A 26,236-nucleotide genomic window follows, 5' to 3' on the forward strand; every position below is an offset into this window, starting at 1 on the left:
CTCAAAAGCAAGAGAACAGCAGCTAGGTAGATGATTAAAATTTCTGAACCTGCCTGGGGATTACTAATTAATTTCTTATCATCCCACAGAGCTGAAGGGTCAGGATTTCCTCCCCCTGGTTCAGCCCAGATGAAGTTAAGGGCAAAATACTTCTCCTCTCCCCAGCTGCCCTCCAGCAGGCACAGGAATATTCAACACTCTTAGGAACAGGCTGGAAGCACAGCATTACCATTCACCACTGCTAATGAACATCAGCCTTGCACTTCAGCTGTACAGAAACAATGGCACAAACTCCATTTCCACCCTCTCTCCTCTGCCCCTTGGCCCTTGCCATCCACCTGCGGGGACTGTGGCTCACTCACAGGCAGGCATGGGCTGCTGCCACAGAGCTGCCCAGCAGAGAATGCCCCAATCTGAGCCCTTCCTCCTGCTGCTGAAACAGCAGCAAACAACAACGCAAGTCCTTCAAGGGCGGGGGATCTGAGCAAGTGATCTGCACATTTCCAAAGCTAAATGTTTACTTCTCCTCCTGGCAGCATCTGGAAGCTTGCAGACTATTTATCTGCATCTTAGAAACAGCTATTTAGTCCTGCAAATACATCAACAATTCACCTTGACTCAAAAGAAAGGTTTGCTGAGCTCTGAGGAAACAATGAAAAAAATCATCTTTTTCTTACTTTTCTGCCAAATGTCTGTTAAAGCTTTTCTAAAAGGCATTTACTTAATCTTTTCCCACGACATTATATATACAGTCACTATTCCAGAAAGAAAACAAACAAAACTTGGTGCACAAATGCAAACAAATCTGGTTTTGGCCAGATCTGCCTAAACCAAAAGCCAGCTTCCTCTTCTACTGGCTCAGGAGCAGAGACCCAAAGCCAGATAGCTCCTAAGATTTCTGAGAGGCTGACTTTTGGATAGGCTTATTTGAGTTTGTCTTCAGTACCTTGGGACTGTGCGACAATTCAAGGGAAAATGTCTTTAAAATGAACATGGATTTGAACAGCAATTTGAAAAACTACTACCAAGCCACTTTTCTCTGTAGCAACAACATCTCTCCAACCATACAATCATATTCTTGCCAGCTGGGAGACTTGTCCTCGTCTTGATTTAAGCAGACCTAATTAATTTCAGTTTTGTTGGGGAAGGGAAAAAAAAATCTACAACTCAATAAACAAGAAAGGAAAACTACAATGAGCTTAACATGCCATACAGGTAAAGGGAATTGCCAGGAGATTCAGTTAAAAAAAATTCATCACTGATTCATCAAACGAGTCACTGAGATGTCTTCAGAACAAGCTATTAAGAGAAGTCACTCTTCCTCTCCACCTTTTATTATTAGCTACTGCTGGAAGTGATCTTTTCTGCAAATCTCAAGACCATTTTGAAGTGCTGGAGATTTTAGGAAGTGAAAAGTAGTTCTCAAAAGGAATTAACCTGCTTCAAAAATCTTTTATTAAAGGCTGTATCGTGCTTCTTTCTCACCACTGGGTATTTCAGATGAACTATCCACTACAAAAGAAAAAGGCCACTGTGCAGTTCTAGTTGAGGGTCCAGGCTGGGTGGGGCTTTGAACAATCTGGTCTACAGGAAAGTGGCCCTGCCCAGGGAAGGGCTGGAAGATGACCTTTAGGGTTCCTTCAAACACAAACCATTCTATCAGAGTCCCAAATTTGGTGATACAGGTGCTTTTAAGTCATAGAAACTGAGCAAGAGAGAAGTTACTCAACAAGGGAAAGACGAGGTGTCCAGTGCCACTGGAGAAAGCCACTTCCAAAACCCCGGGAGAACCAAGGATGTCCTTGTGTCAGCTCCAGCACAGGCTGGAGCCGGGCTCTGCCAGGGAGCTGGCACTGCCTGCAGCCAGCAGACTCCAGCGTCTGCTCAGCCTGGCAGCAGAGTGGGAGGTGAGACTGCTGGCAGGAGCAGGCGGAGCTGGTGGAGATCATAAATGGAGGAGTGTTGTAAAACACGGAGGTGAGCACAGGCTGACGCTCACCTTCACAGCTCCCCCCAGAAAAGCACGGCTCTCTCGGGCCCTCACGGCTTTGAAACACGTCCAGATTTCGCTGGATCAGTCCAGGAACCTCATTCCTATGCATGTTTGTTCTCACACGCAAACACGGCGAGGTTTTAACCACACACGTTTTGCACAAGTCCCGCAGGCCCAAACTTTCAGGTTAATCAGGAAACTTGGTCTTAAATGGGATTGTAAACGAAAGGAAAGAGATTATAGATAAAGGCAACAACCACGAAGAACTGCAGAGCAGTTTGGGTGAGAAGGGAGCTTTAAAGCACTCCAACACTGAGGTACTCCAAAAAGAGGACCTTTTCTTAAAACAGGACTTACTTAAAAGGATTGCACCAACAGATCTTCCAAAACTGATTTAATCACATGAAAAGATGGGCTGGGCCCCCTGCATTTAATATCACTCCCGAGTAGAAAGTTCTCATCAAAGCTATAACATATACAGTTCCAGTAGAACAATTAGGTGACATTAGGTAGGCAGTTGTGACTCTCAGAAATAAATGACCTTGCTATTTACCACTATGTGCTATGCCTTTAAAAGTTTCCAAAAGTAATGGTCTGTTTCTGTGCATACTGGAATATTCAAGAGCATTTCATATCGTTTCTCATATCAAGAAAAGAGCAATTAGATCAATAATGAAACAGGAGAGCTCCCTTTTACTTTCTGCGGTTTGCAAAGAGGTTCATGTTTCTGTGTGAGCACAGCTCTTGTTTTAGTGATGTGAAAGTGTGTGGTTTGTGCGATACTCAGTTTCTTCTAATATTCAAGTTTCTGTTGTTACCTACCTACAATTTACAGTAAAGGATCTTTTATTCTCACACCTCTCAATCTCAAAATTAGATCAATTTTCCCAACAAGATTTTATTACCCATGCAAACCTTTAACAAATACTGGAAAACTTACTGACAACACACTCCTCATTAATACAGCATGAAACCACCCAAGACATCACTGTTGCTACCAAGTCTACCTGTGCATGTGTCTGTCTATACAGACACATGAGGCAGCAAACACAAACCTTACTTGGGGGAAAAGAACTATTTTTATGTTTGGAAAAGCAACTAGAATTCCATTGAAATTCATGCTGACAGGCCCAAGCCACCACATGCAGTGGGTAAAAATTATTAAGCAACACTTGAACCACTGTCTATACATCACTATTGTGCTGTTTGTTGTGATTAGATTGCTCCTATTTTTCAAAATATTTAAAATTTGTCCCTACATCTGCAAAGCACGAATCTAATTCTAGCAAAAATTTCTGAAGAACCCTCCAAAAATGGGAAGGACACTGCAATTACTGGGGATGGGTAATGTACTGTCTCTAGCATCAAACCAAACTAAGCCATTTATAGCATTTTGGCCCTCTCCACAACAGACAAGAGCGCTGATATTTTAGCCAGAAATGTTAATTTCCAGATAGTTGTTTCTGGCCATGTGCTCTACTCCACAATCTTTGACTGTGCTGTCCCTGTGGCTCTGAAAGAAATGCATCTTTGTCAAATATACTGAAGGTCCTAAAGAGAAAATTCTCCTGCTGCTACACCACAAACATCAATTCAACAACAAAAATCTAAAACCAACTAGAATACTAAATATTTCTGAAGAAGCAAAGTAAACCAGCAGCAGCAATGTTTTAAACCCTTTGTTGAGTCATCTGGTCAGGTCTCTAGTGTGAACCTACTAAATCACACACTAAAGAGTCTCCACTTCTCGGTGATGCCCCATTCAACATCTCTCTGGGCCAGCCTCGTAGTTTGCATACAAATATTGTTAATGGTCATAAAATCATCATGCCCTATCTGGCATTAATTTAATAATGATGGCATTACAACTGCACTACCTAGTCACCCAGCTGCCTTGATTTAGATTAATTCAAGCAAGAATGAAGGGACACAAATATTCAAACTCCTTGATGCATCTTGCACCCACCCAGGGAGGACTTGGCTTTCAGCCAGGCTGTATAAATCCCAGTGGGATCAGTCAATTTTCAAGAGACTCCTTTATGGGATAAGTAAGGCGGTCAAGTGCTGAGATCTATAAAAAATTACATGATGGGTGTATATAATACCCCACAAGACACATCCCTCCAATCCTTTACAGTCAGCAACAGGGATGACTAAATGCACACAGCAAAAACCGTTTTAACCAAGGCCATGGAAACAAAACTGGCAAATGTACTATTTATCATGTTATCTTAACATGAAATAAATTTATCTGATTAGATCACCAAACATGACAAAAAGGACATGTTTGGAAGAGATGAGCAGAGAGGACCATGAGACTACTGCTTACCTGGTTCTAGCTGAACCAGAACTGCTGAAATCTTTAAGTCTCCCTGCAGACAGCCCTGATGCTCTTGGGAAATACCAGCAGCTAAAACTGGACTATCACAAGACTCTTTAGGACATCATTCTTAACTATTTGGGCAATGCTCAATTAAACTAAGTTACAATACACCCTACTGTAAAAGTGCCCCAAGCTAGGTGTTGCCACTGTGGGCAGCTGCAGGTCTGCTGTTCAACCAAAACGTTTAAAGTAAGGGTGAGTAAGCCAAAAACATTCTAAATCACAGTCACAATTGATCATGGTGACCATGGAGCTCAAGCACATCAAATTTCAAGGCACTTGGTTTCCCCACTGCTCAATTTTCATGCAGGAGACCTGACTGCATCCTGCACCCCTCCAGCCTCAGGTACTTCTCAAATTTGGATGACACTGTGGGATCTGATTTTGGAATGCACGTAAACCCGGACTTGACACAGCAAACAGACCATGGGAACAGTTTTGTTTATTTTAACATGAACTCTTGACACACCTTAGGAAAGCCATCACTGCCCCACCCTTCCCCAAAACACCAGAAAGGAGCTCAAGCTGCTGCTGCAGCTAAACCCAATGCTGGGAAAGGCTCCAAACATCTCTCTGGAAACTAGCGTGATAATAAAACTTGTGCTGAAGTCACACGGCTCTCAGGCAGCTCGAGATGGGCTATCAGGAAGTGGGACCCATCTCAAACCAACCACAAGCTCCTCGCCAACAGATTCCCATCAGCAGAACAGCACCAGGCATTGCCCTCATCTGGGCACCTGGCCATGAGAAAATGTTGGAAAAGCCTCTTCTGTTTTTCTCCTCCCTCGGACAAGTTCACAAATCACCACCACTGGAGATTAACTGCCTTCCCTCATCAACAACCTGAGCAGCATTTGGACCACTGACAAAGATTTCTCCTTATCCTCCAGACCAGTTCGTGCACTCCCTCTGGAACACTAACAGAGTTTGTCACTGGCTCTGAGTGACCTTGGCACAAACAGTAATTCTTGTCTCTCTAAGCAAGAATTTGGGAAAGCAGCCTTTACTGGACAGGTATGTGTGGCTGAGATTTGTGATCAGATGCAACACACGGCACAGCATGTGACCTGGAGAGATATTACCATTAGCTAACAGCAGCACAGATTTCTTTCTTCCCTGTCCCTCATTAGCCTCAGAAGCCAGCCTTGCCAGCAGCAGTCATGCAAGCTGAGACAACAAAGCACATTAATGATGGGCCCCATCATGCTCCATATTAATTACTGTAGCTAGTAGTAAACTGTTGGTTATAAATCATATTTTGATAACCTGCCCTTTCTTTGACAAGTGAGCTCCAATGTTTAATGTTGCACTTAATCCTCAGATAATACCCCAGGAGTCCTCACTGTGCCCAGCAACAAATCAAAGCAACCTTCAAAAGGCTGGCATGGGTCCCCTTTTCCTACACACCCCAACCTGAAACTATCCCATTGCATCAACTTTGTTATAGGTCAGCTCTAAGGGCTCAGTTGCCAAAACCAGCAGCACACTCAGTTCTTGAGTGTCCACAGGGCTGTCCCAGCACTCCTCTGGGCTGGCAAAAGACATGTCCACATTATACACATATCCCAGCCTTCCAAAAATGCTGTACTATCAGAGCTCTGCAGGGTAAAATAGCAGGGCAGTAATCCCCAGAATATCCCCACATTCAGAAGAGAGCAGGATTACTTCTACCTAGGACCGAAACAGTCAACTAAAATCTATCCAAAGCCATCATATTCTTATTTTTGTTTCTTTTTAATTCAGTGACATTTAGCTAGCAGAACAGCTGTTAGCAAAGGTCTAGGAGAGGTGGAATCCCATTTTCTATATAAAGAATTATGTTTTGGAGGAAACTGCAATTTGACAAAAATACCTATTTGGCAAAGTACATTTTAAAAAGTGGAAAAATATGCTCTGCTTTTTCTAAGGTAGCAAAAGATCCACCATGGCTCATGAGAATGAGCCTAAGTTTTAGGAACAAAGATATTAAATTATTTTGCAATGTGCATCCAGGAAAACAAGGAGGAGGGATGTGGCCTCTAAGAAGCAGCATAGGGAGAGACCCAAGTACATCTCAGCCAGGTGTGCCCATCACCTCCCACCACCATCAAAACACGTGAAAAAACTCATTTTGGGCTTCCCACAGAGCTGCTCCAGCTTTTACTGGTAACAACTGGCTGGCTTCAGAAAGAACTGGGTCAAGCCTGACATAGTCACCACCATCCTTTATTTTACTCTGAAGGCACAAAGCCACACCAAGCAAGAACAAGATGTTGCACTTGCAATTTGCAGTGTTAAAATCCCAACAGCTCAGGAAGAGAATCAGCAGTGGTAAGCAAGAATCCCATCCTCTCCTCCACGGATGGATGTGAAGCCCTGCGACCTCACTCCAAGCTGCAAATTAAAAGTTCTTGCAGCAGTCAAGGGTTCATTCTTGTTCTTCCACCACTGGTGGCAGATGGTATGTGCTATTATTAAATCTTGATTTCCAGCTTATAATAGTAGTCGTATGAAACCTTCTGCACTAAGACAAGAATTCACTATTTTTATTTTGGGAAAAAAAGCAGAAGTCTCACAGTTAAGTAACTTTTCTTTTTTAACGATTTCTTTCAGAAATTTGTAGCATACTTCTCCTAATTGGAAACACACAGAAAATAGGATATGGCCTATTAGTTAAAGGTCAATGCACATTTAGCCACCTCTTTTGAAACTGACAGTATTGTCATGACAGCCATAAAAGCTGCTTTGAATTTTAGTTCCCTAGAAAGTAAATATAAGGAATCCCAAGGCCGTAACCACAAGTGCCACAGCTTTTAACTCCGATGTCATATTCAGCTGAATGTGTGCTGCAAAAGTCAGGATGGTAAAGCTTCAAAATCAGCTCCTCTAAGGGAAGGACACAGTGATTATCCCCCTGCCCACTGCCCCAGGCATGCACCACATGCCTCCATTTGATGCAGCATCAACAGCACAAGTGTTTTATCCCCAAGCATTTAGTGTGGGGCTCTGTGGGGTTGCTAGGACCATTCAGGGGGGCTGCTGCAACCAAATATCTCCCACTGCTGTATATTGTACTTGAGCTTACAACTGCTCCTCCAAATAAATATTCTCTTCTTTTTCTTTTTTTTTTTTTTTTTAGGAACCAGTTCAATTCATTTGTATCAATTTGTTTCTCTATCAATTAGCCAGAGCATAGGGGGCTGATTTTCAGACCCTCTTCTAGTGTGTTAGATGTAAAGGGACAGGGTAATTAATAGATGTCAGGCACAGTGCCCCTTCATGCATTGATTTCCTCCTGCTTAGGAAACACTCAGGGAGAACACAATCACCCCTGGCTGTCAGGGTCTTCATAAAATCCATAGGCTTGGATTCACAGGAACTGCTAATCATTTTGGATGCTGAGAAGGGGGAAGGCAGAGCCTGATCTCTGTAAGGCAGAGGAAAATTCTTATTAACTGCAGCTCCTGAGTGTACTTCAAAGGGAGCTTACAAGAACAGAAAAACTTTCAGAGCAAGAGGCAACTCCGGAAAACCCTTTTGGTCCCAAGCTGCTCCAAGGGAGATGGGAACACTCCCACTGAGTTCAGAGCATCTGCATCTCTGAGGCGCCCAAAGCAGGGATTGCTGCAGCCACCCCAGTTTGCTCCCCCACACCACACCACACCACAGTAATCATCTTTCCATCACAGACATTATGGGTTTCATCAAGGTCTCTATATATAAAGCTGAACTTTGAGAAAAAACAGCATTTTATGACTATCCACCTTGGTTGTTTCCTTTTAAGGTTTAATCTTTCCGTGTATCCGTAAAGTCCTCAAAAAAAAAAAAAAACCACCAAAAAATAAACCTCAAGGTATTTGATTATTTCCCCCACCCCACAGCTCTACCCAGGAATGCACAGCTAACAAACCACGTAGGACCAGTATTTGTGCAGAACTGGTTAAAATATCCTCATTTTGCAAATGCTAAACCTCACTGCACATACCACACAAATCAAAAGCAAAGAAAGAAGACAATCCACAAGCATATCAGGCAATCTTGCTGGAAATTATGCTTACCTTTGCATAAGCAATAATGCATTTTTCACTGTACACAGAGACTCAAACCCAAAAATACCCACCCAGAACTGCTCACTCTTAGCTACTCCACAAGGCACAGGAGACCAATTCTACTTTAAAAGAAAAAAATACCCTTTCTTCTATTTGCTGAGTCTCTCTGGAGACATAATGGCACTTTGGCAGGGCAGCATGTTTAATAAGAGATGATGGGGAGAGAAGGGTTCTCCAAGAAAGGAGATGTCAGTGCCGTGTAGCCAGCACACTGCAAATGTTGTATTTCAAAGCAATATAAATAACAAATTATTACATCTCTCTCTTTAGAAGTCAGAAAACACTCCTCATGCAGCATTTACTTTAAAATACTGTCCTGTGCAGTCATCTAGACAATGCAGTGACCTGGTCTATGACACACAGATGCACAGGGGGAACAGACAGAAGTTAAAGCTGGTCTGAAACAACACCACATGCATGTGGCCCTGCACCAGCACCCACCAGAGCACACAGCTGCTGGCAGCTCCACCCTGCAAGGGCTGAGTGCCTCTCCCACTGGAAACCTTTCCGTGATGCTAATCTGCTACAGAAGGAAAATCACTAGAGGAGGACACCCAATAGCTTCCAGCCAGAACACAACATGCCTTCAGCAAGACTTTTGATTTTCACAGGCACACACTGAAGTTGTTCTTCACAACAAAGAGCAGCCTGTCTGTTGCATAACTAACCTTAGGCTGCATTAGATAAGTTGTGCCTTCTCACAGATCAACTGACCTTAAATAATGTCCCCAGTGTATTCAGAGCCAATAGGTTTTTCTCTTAGAGCTCAACTGACAGGTCTTCTCCTTCCAGCTATTTCTTCAGAAAGGCACACAAAGAAGGTTTCAAGAGAAATCTCATGCTTACTGTTCCAAGAGCAGCTTTCCAGGCCAAAAATGAAGGCCAAGATCTTAGCTCCAGAGCTGCATCTCCCTTTGAAGGCTTCTTGAGCACTTCACTGCAACAGCACGAGCGAGAGCCTTGGCAGGACGGATGTGGGGCTGAAGCAGATGATAACTGGAAAGCTCAGCCTGCCTCTGGAAAGCCTGCTGCAGTTCTGCCACTGAGTCAAGACAGAAGGAAAACAGCCAGCCATGGCAATGAAACACTGCTTTGTATTCTGGGTAAGGCAAAACAAAGGTCTGGTGATGAGGAGCTCTCGCGTGTCATGCAAGGGTCAGCAGCAAAGGCAAATTCCACCATGGCATTTCCGTTCTGTCGCCCAGCCCATTGCTGGGAGTAGATACAGCAGGATCTTTCACTGCTTGTCCAAAAATGGCATTTAACATAGCTGTGCAGCATCACCCCACTGTCACATTCCACTCCAGAGGAGGGCTGTTAGTCCCTGCACAAAGCTGAAGTCACAGGGCACTGTGTCATGAGGAGGTGAGATCCTTTAATATCTTTCTTCCAATCCCCATCCTAGGTGCAAGGTGATGCAGGAGCTCTGCAGCTGCTCCAGAGGTAGAAACACATGGGAAGAGATGCAGACAGTGCCAAATGAAGCAAGCCTCTGCACCCCTCCTAGCAGGTTTCATTGTCCACTCAGAAGTTTGTACATTCCCTGTGATGTCAGAAACAAAATGCTCTGCAAAGCAGGCCCACATCCCTTCGGGAACACAGGCCCCAAAGCAACTGCCCAATGAGCCCATGGCAAAGGCAGGGGCACTAAAAGCCTGGCTGTTTTCTGACACCAGCTTAGCTGTCATACAGACTCCTCTTCTTGAACAGCAGTTTCCTACTTAAAAATCACAGCGCACAAGGCTTCCCTTCTTGATATGTGTTGCTCCATTCATCCAGCTGATAGCAAGACAGATACAGCACACACATCCAACAATTCCCTGATCTTTTCCAAAGAAGTACATTAGAGCAGAAGCCCTGCCTCACCTCTTGCAATTAGCCAAGCTGGGCTTCATTGAGAAGGCTGTGCCCTACCATGGAGCGGTGTTCTTCCACATTCACGACATCATCACCTCTTGCTGTGAGCACAACAGCCCAGACTTGTGAGGATTGCTCATGCCAGGGGAGGTCCACAGCTGCTGAGGAGCTTTCTAGTAAATCCAGCCCTGATGGCAAAGGAAAGGGCTTGCAGAGCAGAGTTACAGGAATCTATTCCTCCTGCATTAGTCAGCATATACAAATACATCCTCTTGCTTCATTAAATTTTAATTGGAGTACACATGAATAGGCTTCACTGGTTACTTAATCAAAGGGAGTCTGATTACAAGGTGCTCACATGAAAAGCTAGAAAGCAACATCCTTCCTCGCCTTTCTTTTGGATTTTTTTAGGCATCCATTGTCGATTTCTTCAGGTCAGTTGACATTTTAGGGCTGCTGCAAAGAACCATGAAAAGCAGCCACAAAGAGTAAATAAAGCACTTTGAAGGGAAACAGGACACACATCATTAGCCCTGCATTCCTCTTCATTATCTAGACAAAATTTAAATGCAAAATCCCAGAGCAGATGTTGCATTAGCGAGCTGATCAGCAGTGCTAAACACAAGGATGGCTTTGCTGCTGTGTGTCATGCATGTGTGGCCGGCCTGTCTGGAGTTTCATTATTTTAAGTGTCCTTAAGTGTCTGAAACCACAGCAGATCTGAACCTATAAAAACTCCTACTCATAAACTTTGGGATTTCCTCAGCAATCGCATTCTCTGCAACACAGATGCTTATTTGTTCACACACGCCTTCCCTGAGGTTAGAGAAATTTGGCACACACTCTCTTGCCTGCCTAGAATGGGACAACCATCTCCCAAATTTCTTCCTCACTAAAACCATGAGCTGTATGACCAGATCCTCAACTTCCATCAGATCCACACAGTTGATACAGCTTGAATTGACTAAGAGCAGTTTGCACTGGCTGAAAAATCTCCCAGCAAAGGAACTGCAGTTGCACGAGGCACAGCTGGGGATGGGAGCTCAGTGCCTGACTGTGAGAAATAAAAAGCAGCTATGTTGTTCTGCACAGCTCTGTTTGCTAAGCGAATCAACAAAAACAACCAAAAACAAACAAACAAGGAGAAAAAAAACCAACAAAAAAAAAAACTTTCAACAATTTGAAACCACAACAGATAAACTCACTGGCCTGCTCATGCACACTTGCTCAGAAGTGTATATATTCTGTACAGTGACAGATTCTGGCAGCCAGGGACTGACACACTTTCTACGGCAATGTCCTAATACTAAAAAAATTTGGTCATAAGCTAAAAATGTTACAGAAATAGCATAGGATCATAAGTTATGAGCTGAGTCAGAACTCTATCTGCTACTTGACTTTTATACTATTTTGTTCTCTTAAAAAAAAAAAAGCCCATCATGCTGTGGGGTTTTTTTTTTAAAAAACAGTTTGCTGCTACCATCATTTATGAAGAAGAATGAGCCTTTGTTGAGGGGGAAGAAAGTAATTTAAAACGGCAAAAATCGATCCGAAAGGAAGCAAAGGACAGAGATCTCCTCATACACCACAGCCCTGTGTGTAGTAAGCCCTACAGTAACACCACAGCCCCTCCGAGTGCCAGCTCTGGAGGGCAAGGGGCTGCCCCTTCATCAGGTACATACAAGGACTCCTCCATCAGAACTCCAGGGATGTTGATGGGATTGTACACGGTAGTACAGTGCCCTAATTCACAGGAATCCTGGGTGTACAATGCAGTCTCCTGCATAAAAGCATTTTATTTGCACTCTGTACTTGTAAATCACTGGTAAATAATTAACAGACAGCATAAGTATGTAACAGAACTGAGTCACAGGTGTTAGCAAAGGAAAACTGCTATAAATGGATATGTCACAGCAATAAGCCGCCTGTTCACCTGTTGGGTGCTGGAGGAATTAAACAATTTCGTTTTCATAAATTAACCCCTGACACCCAGCACCTTACTAGAAGGCCCATCCATATTCCTTCTCTGCTATTTCTGACCATAACTTTTCCTCCTTTCACAGTCTGGACAGTCTTTAAATGAAGAAACAATTAAGTTTCCCAGGCTCTTGATTGCTGGGTAGCGCTGTGGGGTCACACACAGGCCCATTCATTCATCCCAGGCAGGGAAAGGGAGATGGGAGCAAGAAGCCTTGCCCAGCATGCCACTGGGAGCTGCCAGACTTGCTGGCTGCAGCAGCAGGAAAGGATTTCTCAATTATGAGCACACAAACGTAGCACAGGAGGAGACCAACCCTTGTTCCACATCTCCTCTACAGGTTCTCCCTCCTTCCTGCTGCCCCTCACATCCCACAGGCTGTTTCTGCAAACCTCCAGGAGTATTCTTTTCCCTACAGAGAGCAGGAAGGCAGAGGAGCAGAAATCCTCCTGCCAGGTGTGACACTGCAAAGAACTGCCATGAGGGCTCTCCGCACTCCTCAGATCACCAAAGTCATTTGGCACCACAACATTTCAGCCCCAAACACGCAGCTGCTGGGAGGGCAGGAGGCAGAAGCCTGCTAAACAACCAGGAATGGGGAAAGCACAAGTCCTCAGAGAAAAGTGAATGACCAAAAGCTGCTCAATCCAAGGCAGCGCACTGAGGAAAGTAAATCATCAGTGTCTCACCATTCCTTGCTGTGGGTGCCTCAGAAAACACAGATCCTCTGCCTCGTCTGCAGCTCTGCCTGGAAACAAAACCCAAAAAGGACCTTTTCTGACAACAGCTTCGAAATGTTTAAGCTCATTTCACCATGTTTGGTTTGGTTTTGAATACAGTAACATACAAGCAATGAATTCTTGATTTATTTTTTTTTTAAAGTACAGCTCCCATAAGCTAAAAAAGTAAATGGGAGTGCTTTGCTTCCTGGGGTATGGAACTGGAACATTTTTCTAGCACCTAATAAAACATTGTTTGGTTGATACTAACCATTAAAATATGTGTTTCAAGTCATGTAATGTTCCCTGTGAAATTTGCCTTTTTGCTCCATGAAAAAAAGGGCACTGAAAGGAATCCTGCAGCCATAAGGATCTCACTTAATTCATGGAAGTATCGTTTTAAAAGCCTCACAACGTGATCAAAGCACTGTTGAGAACAGATGTTCCAGGCTTTACAAATTCCAGCATAAGTATTTTTTATGACATTTATCACTGCTAAATTCTTTCAGCCATATTTTTCCCCACAAGAAGCATGCAGGCACTTTCCTCCTCGGGGAGGGTGTGTTCACATGCGGACTGGTCTCCAGGCACAGACCCTGTCCCCTCCCAGCATCCCTCCCCATCTGCAGTAGGAGAGCTGTGTAGTGCCACCAGCAGCTGTGGTGGTGGCCAGATCCCAGCAGAGCTGGGCAGTGGGTTCCCCACTTCACAAAGGGAATTTAATGTAGGAATCAGTCTCAATGCTCACACTGTCTCTCAACCCTTCACACACACTCTCTCCACTATCCTGACACCGGAGTACAGCTGACAGAGCTCTCCATAAGGTACCTTTTGTTACCAAGGCATTCACTATCAACATCCCTCAAGGCCACAGCAGGCCATGACTGCCCTGACAAACTCTGAGCAGCTTCATCCCACCTTAAAGCCAATCCTGCTTTGAGCCAAGAGCTGCATGAAAGAAAGACCTGCACGACCCTTTCTGCCTAAAATGTTGGATGATTATAGATCTCGGGCAGAAGCCACACAGAAATGCCCTCAACCATGGCAGCACCCCAAGAAAACACCTTCCCTGGTCCCTCAGCTCCTCCCATGGATGTGGAACCCCCTGGCTGTGCACAGGATGGATGTGGAACCCCCTGGCTGTGCACAGGATGGATGTGGAACCCCCTGGCTGTGCACAGGAGCTAGAAGGGCCCTTCCCTGGCTGTAGCAGAAGACACTCAGCACTGCCCTGCTACAAGGCCAAGTGCAAGCAGGAGATGCTCAGGTGCCTCAGGGGCTGCTAAAGCCACATGAGCTGAGCCAGAAGGAGCAACAATGGGGAGCTGCAGGGCTGGGAAGGAACCTGCTTGTTCCTAAGAGAGCAGCAATGAGGCCCCATTCCTAGAGGTAATCATGGAGGCAGAGAGCATATATTTCAACTGCAATTCAAATCACAGTCAAATTTCCACCAAGAGCAAAGTTCCCACAAAGTTTAACTCTCCACAGTCAGTTTCTGTGTATTCACAGTCTCAGGAGCATTACAAAGTTCTCTGTTGACAGAAAGTCTGAACACCATGCAGTGCTGGGCAGTTTCATGACAGTGAGCTATGTACCAACAAAAAACTCACAACTACCCCAGAATCTGAAACATAAAACTTATCTCTGAATAACATCAGGGTTTTTACCCCTTTCAAAGAAATAAAAAAGGGATCTGAAACAATCAGCTCCTTTCAAATTTCACACATTCACAGAAGAGGGTGCTTGTGAAGAGGACCCCACAAGCACATCACTTCTCTAATATGTGCCCAATTTAGTTTCACCTGTCTCCATGTGCTCCCTTCCCAATTCCTACAACCTGCTTACACATCCTGTTTCACTATGAGCACAAGCTTCTTCCCTGGGGCAGCAGCACTGCCTTCACTTCTCCTCACAGTGAGCCCAGACACCAGTCAAAATAGGAGCAAAAACACCAGCAAAAACAGATTTACCCATCTTGCTTATCCAGACTGTGAGCCCAATCAAGGCACCACCAGGGCTGTGGCAGATCCTCACCCTGGGCTTTGGGTACCACCAAAATGACACTGCAACAGGCCCACAGTTAAGTCAGTCATCAAGAAGATGGAAGAGTGACCTCTGAAAAAGCAGCAAAAGGCAAAGGAGGTCTCCCAGAACAAGGGAGGAAATGAGGAAAATACATGAGAGCAGAGGCATCAAGGTTGCAGTGACAGGGAGGATGCTGAAAGTGAGCACAGATCTCAGGAACAATGACAACAACTCAAGCAAAGGCAGAGGGATGTTGGAAGAGCCAACACAGGCAAAGAGAGGGTCTGTAAAAAGCCTCTACCAGCAAAGGAATCACAACCAATCACAGCAGCAGTCTTCCTCTTGCCAATTCCATGTGCTTTTCTTGATGAACCTCCTAGTCTAAGGACTTCTTGAGTTGCTTAAAACTTATTTACTTCTTCATTTATGAGGTACAACTTTGTATTTTAAGTACACACAGAAAAAGTGCTGAAAATATAAACACTCAGACAAAATCTTGCCATGCTGGCAACAGAGACTTTGTACAGGCACAAGCAAGTGCTGGCACACAAACAGGTGCATTCACATCTATACTGCAGCTTTTCAGCACCCTAAGAGTCCTCAAAGTGAGAAAAGAAAGGAGGTGGGATGTACAGCACTGTCACAGACAGGCCATGCTCCTCTGCTCCAGCCTCAGAGGCAACCAGCACTGATACTAAAGTCTGTTTTCCTGCAGGTCCTGTCCAGTCCCTCCCCTCATCTGTGGGAGCATCACCCCAACAGCTGCACTGCACCTTGGGCTGCAGCCACCTCTGGGGTGTGAGCCTGGGCCACTCCTGTCCCTGCACTGCCCCAGTGACAGTGCCATCTGCCACGGACAAAGGACAGCATCTGCAGAGCCAGGATGCAATGAGGGAATTTTAAAAGAGCACTCCAGTTGGCATCAGAATTTACTGGAATTGTTCTGCTGAGTTATTAACGTCACAGCCCTGCTCCAGACCAGAGTCGGTTTTGTTATCTTGTCTCCCCACTCCGAGTGAATTTGCTGGGTGATTTTAAGAAAGAGAAAAAGGCGGTGGCCAATTCTCAGGGCTCCTGATTGAGACACCAAAAGAGAAAAAGCATTCCTACATTGCTTCCCTCTTGTTTTTATAAATAAAAATAATGTATAGCCCTAACTGGATAATAAATACGCTCAAAAGCTGTCCTTAAGTAAAAGCTTTTGATAACAAATTGCCTGTGCTAACCGCTATTTTACTGTTGAATTTTTTATTGTTGCTTAAGCACTGCAATTATGCTAATAAGCCTGAGAGGATGGTACACTAAAGCATTGAATGTGACAGATATAATACTCAATAAAATGTTAATCTTACCTGAAAATTGGAATCAAACAGCCTTATTAGTATTTATGGATATGGCACCTCCAACATGTTTCTCTTAAGAGGAATATATATATGCAATAGATATTTCCAAATATACCCTACTATTTCTCATGCCTCCACAGAATTTAATTCCAGGTGGTTATTACCCCTGCTGCTAATTGCCAGTCCCTTTTGGAATAAGAAATGAGAGTGTTGCCTTCTGGGACATGCAATACTCCTGCACATTGGAGGGCTTTTCCTTTGCCACCTGGAGGATGGCAGCTGTGGGGATGGGGACAGCTGTCCCCAGCTCTCAGCCTGGCCACCAGGCTTGTGAGGGTGTGGCACGACAATAAAAGCTCTGCCCTGCCACCCTCTAACCTATTTTCACCATATCCTCTCCTTTTATATTCAGTTATTTACAGGTTCTGGAGAAATGACTTCTGGATTTTAAGATAGTCCTAAAGACAAATTTATTTCTTTTGCTCTAAAACTTTTCAGTGATTGCTGACAGGGAACCAGACCCATCTGCTTCACCACAAGTTACAGCACTGCTGATTGGGACCAAGAGCTGCTGAGCTCTCACAGGGGTCTGGCATGGAGGTGATCTGTGACTTTCCACAAGCTGCACTGTTTTTTGCACCTTGATTTCACCACCTAGTCCCAGCCTACTGGGAATTGCTTTCTCAACTGACGGCATCGTTTTTTTCATCACATATAGGCTTTCTCTAGGGGAATTTTTTAGCCTAACCCATGGGTTTCAGACCCAGCCTCAGGGCTCCACTGCCATGAACTTCTTGTGAGTAAAATTCAAGTGGTCTTCAGCACCTTCACTTTCTCATCTACAGAGGGAAGAAAAAATGAACTCAGAAGAGCCACATGCTTGAGACAAACTATGCTTACATTCATGGCCAGGCTCTAAAGAGACCATTTATACACAATGGACTGTGCAGCTTTCAAGTGCTGCAGGTTAACGCCTAAATAGCAGCTGCTGGTTTCCAGCTTCACTCCTCATGCTGCTCTCACCCCCAGGAGTCAATTCTGCTGACAGGACAGCAGAAGCATCAATAACCACTCAGATATTTCCCGACAGTAAAGCAAGATTCTTACCACTGGATGAGGCACACTTCCATGGGGGCAAACATTAGGTGGGAGATATCTAGGAACTATTTTCATGAATAGTAACAGCAGAGAAAACCCAAATTGCTTTCCATTGATATCTGGGACTCCCTAAGGGCTCACAGCAGGTAACAGGACACAACTCAAAACACCACAGGACACTCATGGGCTGTGTTCAGCCACGCCTGAACCCACGCTGGCTTGCACTGAGGGCAGGATGGGGTGCAAAGATGGGAACAGGGTGGCTTTGCAGGACTTGCTTAGAGCAGCTCCACACACCCTCATCTGCATTGCAAGTGCTCATTGCAAGGAGCACAGCACTTGGAAAAAAATTCAGTTGCTAAATCAAGGGAAGCTACCAACTGACTGAGCTGGCAATAGAAGAGCCAGGAGATGCATCCAGGGCTCCTCCACCCCAAGCAAGCCCCAGCACGAGATGCCAGACACTGAATTTCAGAAGCAGACAACTGAACCAGGCACACGGCTACAAAGTGCTGCAGGACCACACAGCAGCCACTCCCACAGAGGTGGCAGGACTCATCCCTGCCATGTTAAGTGAATCTTGTCATTATTTTCAACCCTGCAGGGAAATCTAAATTGAACTTTGGCATATTGCTTTCTTTTGCTAAGCAGCAACACTTGAATGTTAACTCCAGTCCTGACAGGCATATTTATGGACTATTCTTTGCAAATAATCTTACCCTGACCAGTCCAAAAGGTCAGAACCATAAAAAAGAATAACAATTAAAAAAAAAAAAAAAGCACAAGGCTGGAAAACCATCACTACCATTGGCACAACCCCTCAACTTATTAACTGTCCTTGCAACAAGGTGAATGGCAAGGTCTTGGATTTATTTGATTGACTGAGATCAAAAGATCATGGGGGAACACAGTAAATTGCATCTTTCCACGAACGCATCCTGCTTTCAAGATTTGAGCAGATAGTTGCAGGAATTGAAAAGCTCAAGAGGAGGAAAAAATAAAAGAGGAAAAAATAAAAAAACATGTACAAAGGTGACTTCAGAAAGGCATCCCTTATTTTCTTCTTGACACCATCTGCATTTCTTAGAGCTATTTGCAAGTCCCTTCCATGTCCCTGTACACCTGAGACACAACAGCTTATCTCTGCTAAGCAGAAGATGATAAGGAACAGTAAGACACTGGTTTAACTCCAGGGCAGACACCAGTGTTTGCTGACATTATGGATGAAATGTAAATTTTAGAGAAAGCAAAGTCCAACAAGAGGTTGAAGAACTTCCCATTGAATTTCAGATGTCCTACAAGATATAAGACAGATATCTCACTGATCTTCTTCACTGGACCAAGGAAGACAAAGCACCTGAACACTCCTCTTGTCATAGGATGGTTTGGAGGCTGCCTGAGCCCAGGCTCCATTTGCCATCAGCAACTCCCAGGGAAGGGATGAAGGAGGAAGAAGCAAGGGAACTAAAGGAGCAGACATCTTCAGGACATAATTTCAAGACCTAGCTAGTGAGCCAGCATTTTTAAACTCAGGAAAAGCCTGCTGTGTTTGCTGTCAAGGCAAGACAAAGAAACACAATGGAGAACATGAACAGAAGAGCAAGAGAAGAAAAATGAAACTCTCCTCAACCTCATCAGCCCTGGAAAAAGAGAGGAAAAATAATCACTTGGTTCCTCTCTCTGTGTTCCACATGATATTTGTGGTTTGCCCAGTATACCTATATTGGTAGCATTGTGTTCTGATGTCACAATAAAACAGATGAGATTACACCCCTGAGAGTAAGAGTAAATCCCTTACATGGACCATGGAAGTGACCCAAACTCCCAGAAACTTACTACAAAGGAGCCAGAATTGATACCACTTCCTGTTTTTACCACAAGTTTACACTACATGCCAGCAACAGAGGATTAAACTTCTTCTTTCCCCTGAGCTTATACTTCCCTCCATAATAACATCACCATTCAGGTAACAAAGACACTGAGCACCAGCATTAATTGCTGCTGCCTCAATTCTTCACCAGACCATGCAGCTCATTCTGCACAGATACACCCAGCTTTGCCTTTCACCTTATCAGCTTTGAATAAGGTTGTTAAGATAAGAATTTCACACATTCTCATTTTAATTATCAGTGGGTTAGTAGAACTCTCCAGACATCACCTAGTCTATTTTTCCACTACATGGAAGGATCGGTTCTCCTAAAAGCATGTCTGCTATTGCTCTTCCAACTTGTCCTTAAACCTTTCCATGACTGAAACTGCCTGACCTCAATCCCTGCATGTGTGTGTCATTCCTTACCCCAAGAGAGAAGGCACTTGGCTATCACGAGGCTGTTTCAAGGGAAGGCGCTCACCTCCAAAGGCTGATGCATTCAGGCACACACAGTTACAAAGTACTCTGAAACAAGAAAAATAAAAGATTTGTCTTCAGGATGGCAGGCAGAGTCCAGTCCAGGAGTAAAGGAAAAGCCAGCAAATCTGAAGTGCAATTTTCTGCACCCCATTATTTAGCACACAAACAGATCTTCAAAAGCATCATCGCTGACTGTAGATACATCATGCACCACCGCTCGGAGTTGGCCACATTTTCTCTGACAACCACCATAAGGGTTTGATAAATTTGTGTTCTAGGAAACAAAGTGTTCATGGACTTTGCAGAGAGCTCTGCCAATATATAAGCAATACCCAGCACATGTCCAAATCAGATGGCTCTGACTCCAAACTTTTAAGCTCTGTGATGGAGGACAAATTTTGATGTAACCACTGGTGACTTTATTTACAGTGTCACTGAAACCAAGAGAGGCAACATTTCCAGTCTACTCTGACATTTAAATGTGTGTAATTATGGGATAGATCCAGAGGGTAAAAGTCAGGTCTGATGAATGGCTTTTGTATTCACAACATACTCCTTACCTGATCTTCAGGATGTTCTACCTAGCAAAATGAATTCTCTCATGAACCCAAGTGTTTGGTGACATTGTAGAAAGGTAAAGAAAGGATCTACATGAACAGTGCTCAGAAACACAGGGGAGAGTTCTGAATGACAAAAACATCCCAAATTTCATGAAAGATAACGGGCAACAAGGGAGAGCAGCAATGATACATTTGCCAGCCTACTTCTGAAGGCTTTCAGAAAAACAGAGTTAGATGGTAGCAGACAATTTGCAACAACAGCACCTTTCACCAGTAGATCACCTTTTGCACCACATCTCATCTAAATTCCTGTCTCCCCTCAGAGGGAGCTGCTCCTACCCCCAAAGGATCAAGTGGCTTTGTAACAAATACTCCTTTTCCGATGGCTGAAGCCAAGAAACCCTCAATTTGTCACCTGCTGTGAAAACAAGATGCCTGTTGCACATCTAAGGATGTGCCAATGCAAGAACTCAGTGTCTTGTCTTTTGCAAGGATTACCCATCTGACTGTACTTTTGGCTACTGCACTTTGTCCATCTCCAAGTTTCTGCTTGGGATGGTTTTTTTCACCCTTTGTAATCCTACCCAGCTGTCCTGGGCTTTTGCTTTCCTTCATCACTTGCACTCTTAGCAATGCCAGCACTTACAGCCAGCCAGCCCAACTGCTGTCAGCACAGGAAGGCGACGCACTCCTGATTAGCACTGATTGGAGAGCAGAAGTGCTGTTCCCAAGGCTAAAGAGGAATACCTGCACCAGTAACGTCCCTAAAGCACCACATAGTAGCTGAGGAGACTGAGCAATAAATGCCTGAAGGTGAAAAACTCAAAGTAATCTCAAAATGTATGTTGGACAACTGATAAAAGACTCTAAATGCATGCCCATCTTTAAGGGTGAAAGTAGCTCCAAGGACTTCAGCAAGATCATCCGCAGCATCAGACACGTTACCTCCCAAAATACTAGTGAGATAAGGATGTTTAGCAAGGGATAGAGATATGAGGAATGCTTCCACCAGGAAAATACACCCATTTGTACAGCTGAATTACGACAGCTGTTGAAAACCATGGAGTAGCATTGAATGGCAGCCCAGGACAGGGAGCCAAGACAACTACCACATGCAATTGAAACTGCCAAGGGATTAAGTTAGGTCAAATGTAATTACACAAATTGGATCCTGGCCAGAGTACTGGCTTATTCAAGAAAATTAAAAGAGGTGTTCAAAAGTTTCAGAGATTGAGTCCTCCTCCTGTTAATTATTTGGTGAGTCAGTCAGTGAAGTCTCAGTACTCTGGGAGGCCATCTGAAAAAGGGGAAAAAATGAGGCATAAACTTGAAAGGCATTAGAAGCGATTAGCAAAAGCCTTTGTTCTCCATGGCAATCCTGGCTGCACCAGAGCGCGAAAGCCTTTCATGTCCATGCTGAAAAGTGGCCTCAGTTCCTTTGATACTTCTGGGAGGAAGCGTTTAAATTTACAAATATCCCACTGACAGAAGTTACAGACAACAGTTGAGGAACTTCTGCCTAACTCAGCCGGAGCATACCCAGCTCTCAGGGAGACAGTACTCCCGCTGAAGGGAGGAATGACAACAAGACACAAGGAAGTTCACTGACACCTGGAGCAATGTCCACTCTACACGCCAGTTCTGTATGAAAGCCAAGTCATGTCAAAAAGGAGGCTGCAGCCATGTGGGACAGTGGCTTCCTCCCCCTCATTCAGTTTTCATAAGAGGGAGAGCATGCAGGGCAGGCAATGGTAAGGAGATGAGAAAGGAAGCTCTGTGGTCTGGCAGCTGAGCGTCACTTGGAAAGATTAGATCCTGTTTATGCCCCTGCCATAAACCTTCTGAACGATAAGAGCAAAGTCACATATATCAACATTTCCCACATATTTACTACTGCTGTGCCTTTTGGGGCTGAATAAAGATACAGAAGGACCATGTCCAGAAGAGACAAGAACTAGCAGGCAAGGATTGAGATTCTGTGTTCAACCTTTAATCAAGACTTGTACTATAACCATGTACAGCACTACAAAACATGAAGCGTTCTGAAAAAACAGGCCTTGTAAGTCTGAGTTTTGGCACCTGAAAGAAGTAGAAGCCTATGCTACCTCTGTATCCGGGAGTCATCATTAGAGATACACTCATTGCTGTCTTTGAAGCAGTTGCATGCGACAGTAAAAGCAGTACAGAATTGGAGATTAACCTTTTTTGGGTAGCTTATTCAGTGCAATGTTCAGATGATGCACATGAAACAAACCATTTTTTGACTGACATGAAAAAAGCCAGAGAGATGAAATAACTGTCTTCTCAACAAGTGCCATACACGAGGCATGTCAAGTGACATGGCTTCATCCCACAGTGACAGCAGGTGAACACACAACTGAAGCCTCTGCCATATTGATTTAGTGTGCTTTTTTTTTTTACCCCTTTAACTTTTCATAAAACAAGCCAGGGAAAGGCAGACATTTCACAGCACAGATTGGTGCAATTTGTATTAATGGCCCAAGCATGGATGCAAGCAGCAGCTTGCTTCTCTTTGTGCGGAACAACCAACAGGGACAAGTCTGGTGGGACAACTGCTACACGGCACACCTTGCCCCAGCCCAGCAACACCTCCTCCTCCAGTGGCTTCCCAACAAGCAGGGCAAGAACAAAGAACACAGGAAAAAATCTCTGCTGTCTTGCCACACTGTGCAAAATCCAGGGGGAAGAAAATGTGGAAAGAGTTTGCATTCTGCACTGACCACACACAAGCCGTCATTCTTCCAAAAGGTGGTCAAGTGGTCTTCCAGGTAGTAAAAGCACAAATGTCCTAAATTCCTCACCCCTGGCACTCCTCTGACAAGGTAATCACTCCCTTGGAGTCCTCAAGCACCACACAGACGACAAAGATTTCTTTTGCAAATAGGAACGAAACAGCAAGGCAACACCTTGCAACCAGTCTCCTGTGAAGCAAGTCCACTGCTTGCACTGGAAAGACCCACAAAGAAAGGCAGGTCAGAGCCAGGACATGGCCAGTGCCACATGTGGGCAACACCACACATCACAGGAAAGCACAGGGCTGATGATACACACTACAAAAAAATAGATTTTTCAGCACAAAGCAGGGCAGCCTGAAGGGTTTCATGCCAAAGAGGGACCCACTGCCATGCTGGTCAGGGTGTGCAGGGGGACATGCCCCTGTGGCAGCAGTGGTGATTAACCAATACTGATAATGGCCTCCAGTGCCTGAAACAAAGCACAAGGAAACAGCACAGCAAGGACTAATGCCAAGTGGCAATAAAGACAGAGGCAGGGCTGTTGTTCAAATAAGATTTTTTTTTTTTTTTTTTTTTTTTTTGCCTAGGTTACTTGTTAAAAAAAAAAAAAAAGGCTCTGCATGCAGGGACATCCTGTTCACTGTATTAAATTAAAGGGATGATTCAAGAGGGAACAGCTTTCAGCAGACAGGGGGGAAAAATCAATTTCAGGTTGCTATGGACAACTGGGCTGTCTCCTGTAAAACAGAATCGGATTCAGCTCTACAAACCTGAACACGAAACATTCCCTCAAACACAACACACACACTCTCACTAAATTAATGAATACAATGAAATACAGACTTGTGCCATCTCCCAGGTTTTTTGGCTGCATGAAGGACGCACTCAAATCTACTAATTGCCACTAAATGCAGGACTGGAGTTTGGCTCAGTGGTGGCTCTCTGACTGCCAGTCCAACACTCCCTTCCAGGGGAAAAGCTCTTTAACAGCCAAATAAACCAGAGCAGTGCCCAGTTTAACCTCACTCTGGGCCCTTCCACGGGCTCTGGGCTTGCAGATCTAAAACCATGGGCTGCTGATCCAGGCTCCTGAAGAACTCAGCCAGAAGGGGCAGCAAGAACAGCCTGAGGCTTTCAAGCACATCCTGGCTGATACTGGACAGAGGCACAGGCTGCTCCTGGTCCCTGAATAGGAACAATGCCCTCCACCTGAGCAGCTGACCTGTGGTCACAGCTGCCATCAGGAAGCTCACATGGAGGGACCACTGGGGACAACATGGTGGCCATGGTCCAACAGGTGTCCTCTCCCCACCTTTTGCACTAGAATAACTTCAAACAGGTTTTAAGCACCTTCTCCACTCCCCGCAGGAAGAAAAGCCTTGGTGAGAGAGACTGGAGCAGAGATGAGGCATCTGGTTCCGTGCCCTTTCCCAGTAGCTGTTCAGAAATCAAAGAAATCCATCTAGATCAATCTCTCCATGAAGGCAACAGGAAACATTCCCATCCCACGATACTGTAAGTCTTATAGAGCAGTTAATGATTTTCCAATGAAATGTACCATCAAAATATAAGATTTTATTAGCAAAATCAATGATGTGTGCAGAGACAGTCCCTCGTGTGTCTTAAAAAAAAAAGTCTATGAATAAACTTGACAGGAATAAAGAACATTGTGCAATTATTACAGCTGTTTTACAGGATACTCTAATAATGACAGCCCATACTTCTGGTAAGACACCTCAAGGCAGTACCACAAAAATAAAAAACATAAAAAGAACAGAAGCACAGCAATCCCCTACACTTGGAAGGTGCATTGTGCTTATTGTCTTACATTTTTTTCCCAACAAGAAGACAACATCCAGGAAACAAAACCACCCCAACACTTAAAGAAATATTTACCAGTAACCTGTCTTTTTCTCCTTCTCCACCAGTTCAGTGTTTCACTGCATTAGAAAAGCAACCAGTGGAAATTTACACCCATTTAAATCTAGCACAAATGGAAGCAAGATAGAGAGGCTGCAACTTTTCAGCATCCACAAAACTCACGATGTTCCTAAACCATGTACACATTTCAGGTAACTGCAGCATCAGAGAGCCCTCTGCAAGCAACACACCCATCTGAGGGCACAGGAAAGGAGTCCTGCCAGCCTGCCAGCCTCCTGCTCTCAACTGGCAGCTATCATCCACCAGAAAGAGTTCAGACAGCCAAAACATTAAGGGACCCCAAATCCAACACTCACCAAGCCCACTACCCAATTTTTTGTGGAGCAAATGAACAAGGAGCATCATTAAGTTGCATTTATAGCCAAATGCTCAAGAGGGCACTTTTATGAAATAGTGCCAAAAATACAATTGACAGTTCTAACCTAAACCTAGACACAAGAGCATAAGGTCCACTCAGAGGAAAAAAATTAAGTCTTTATTCCACTTGGCTTTAAACAACCTCTGGATGCATGTTGGGATGGATAGGGAAAGAATAACAAGAATACCCGACAGATGTTTCCATTAGCATAGATTTGCCATTCATCTCTCTTTTTTCTACCATCAAACTCCTTTATTATCCTTGCTGGATAATTTACAGTGCTTGTTGCAAAGTACAGTCTCTAAGAACAGAGACAGCAAACACTTGACAATGTAGAAGTTCAAAGAGCTGAGCCATGCATGACCTGCAAGCAGATTGTTACCATTTCCCTGTGTGTATAAAAGGGCTTTGCCTTCATGCAATGCTGGAACTTGTCATCATGAAACACCTTCTATTACAGCATGGCCCAGAGGAGCTACTATTTTGGGTCCTAATAACGTGCTGGGTTTTACAGGAAAGAAAGAAGGCAAGTAACATGGAACAACCCAGCTGTCAAGGAGAGGAACAGATGGGATCCTCACAAAGCTACACAGATTGCCTTAGTCAAGTGCTGTCACAGCCCAACTCGAGATGGGAAAGCACGGTGCAGCAGCTAGATGAAAGGAGCTTGTGAAATTAAGTAGCATCATCACCTCCACAAGGCCTGTGAAGAGACAATAGAGAACTGCTTTCCAGGCACTCTGATCCTGAGGCAGTAAAACATGACTCAAGGTTGTCAAGCTGCTTT

The 26,236-nt window shown here is 44.4% G+C and overlaps 1 protein-coding gene across 6 annotated transcripts in view; it reads right to left on the reverse strand.

The window, feature by feature from the left end:
• LPP (LIM domain containing preferred translocation partner in lipoma) overlaps nucleotides 1–26,236 on the reverse strand; it is a 331,785-nt gene that overhangs the window by 249,245 nt on the left and 56,304 nt on the right. For 4 of the 6 annotated variants that reach the window (XM_063167037.1, XM_063167038.1, XM_063167035.1 and 1 more), the window contains one exon: nucleotides 19,781–19,879. The exons of 1 other annotated variant lie outside the window; for it this stretch is intronic. The gene's annotated coding sequence lies outside the window, so the exon portion shown is untranslated. The remainder of the gene's footprint in view (nucleotides 1–19,780; nucleotides 19,880–26,236) is intronic. One more of the 6 variants, XM_063167039.1, reaches the window with a different exon arrangement.

This window comes from Melospiza melodia, chromosome 12 (assembly GCF_035770615.1).
Source record: "Melospiza melodia melodia isolate bMelMel2 chromosome 12, bMelMel2.pri, whole genome shotgun sequence".
NCBI classification, from domain to species: domain Eukaryota; kingdom Metazoa; phylum Chordata; class Aves; order Passeriformes; family Passerellidae; genus Melospiza; species Melospiza melodia.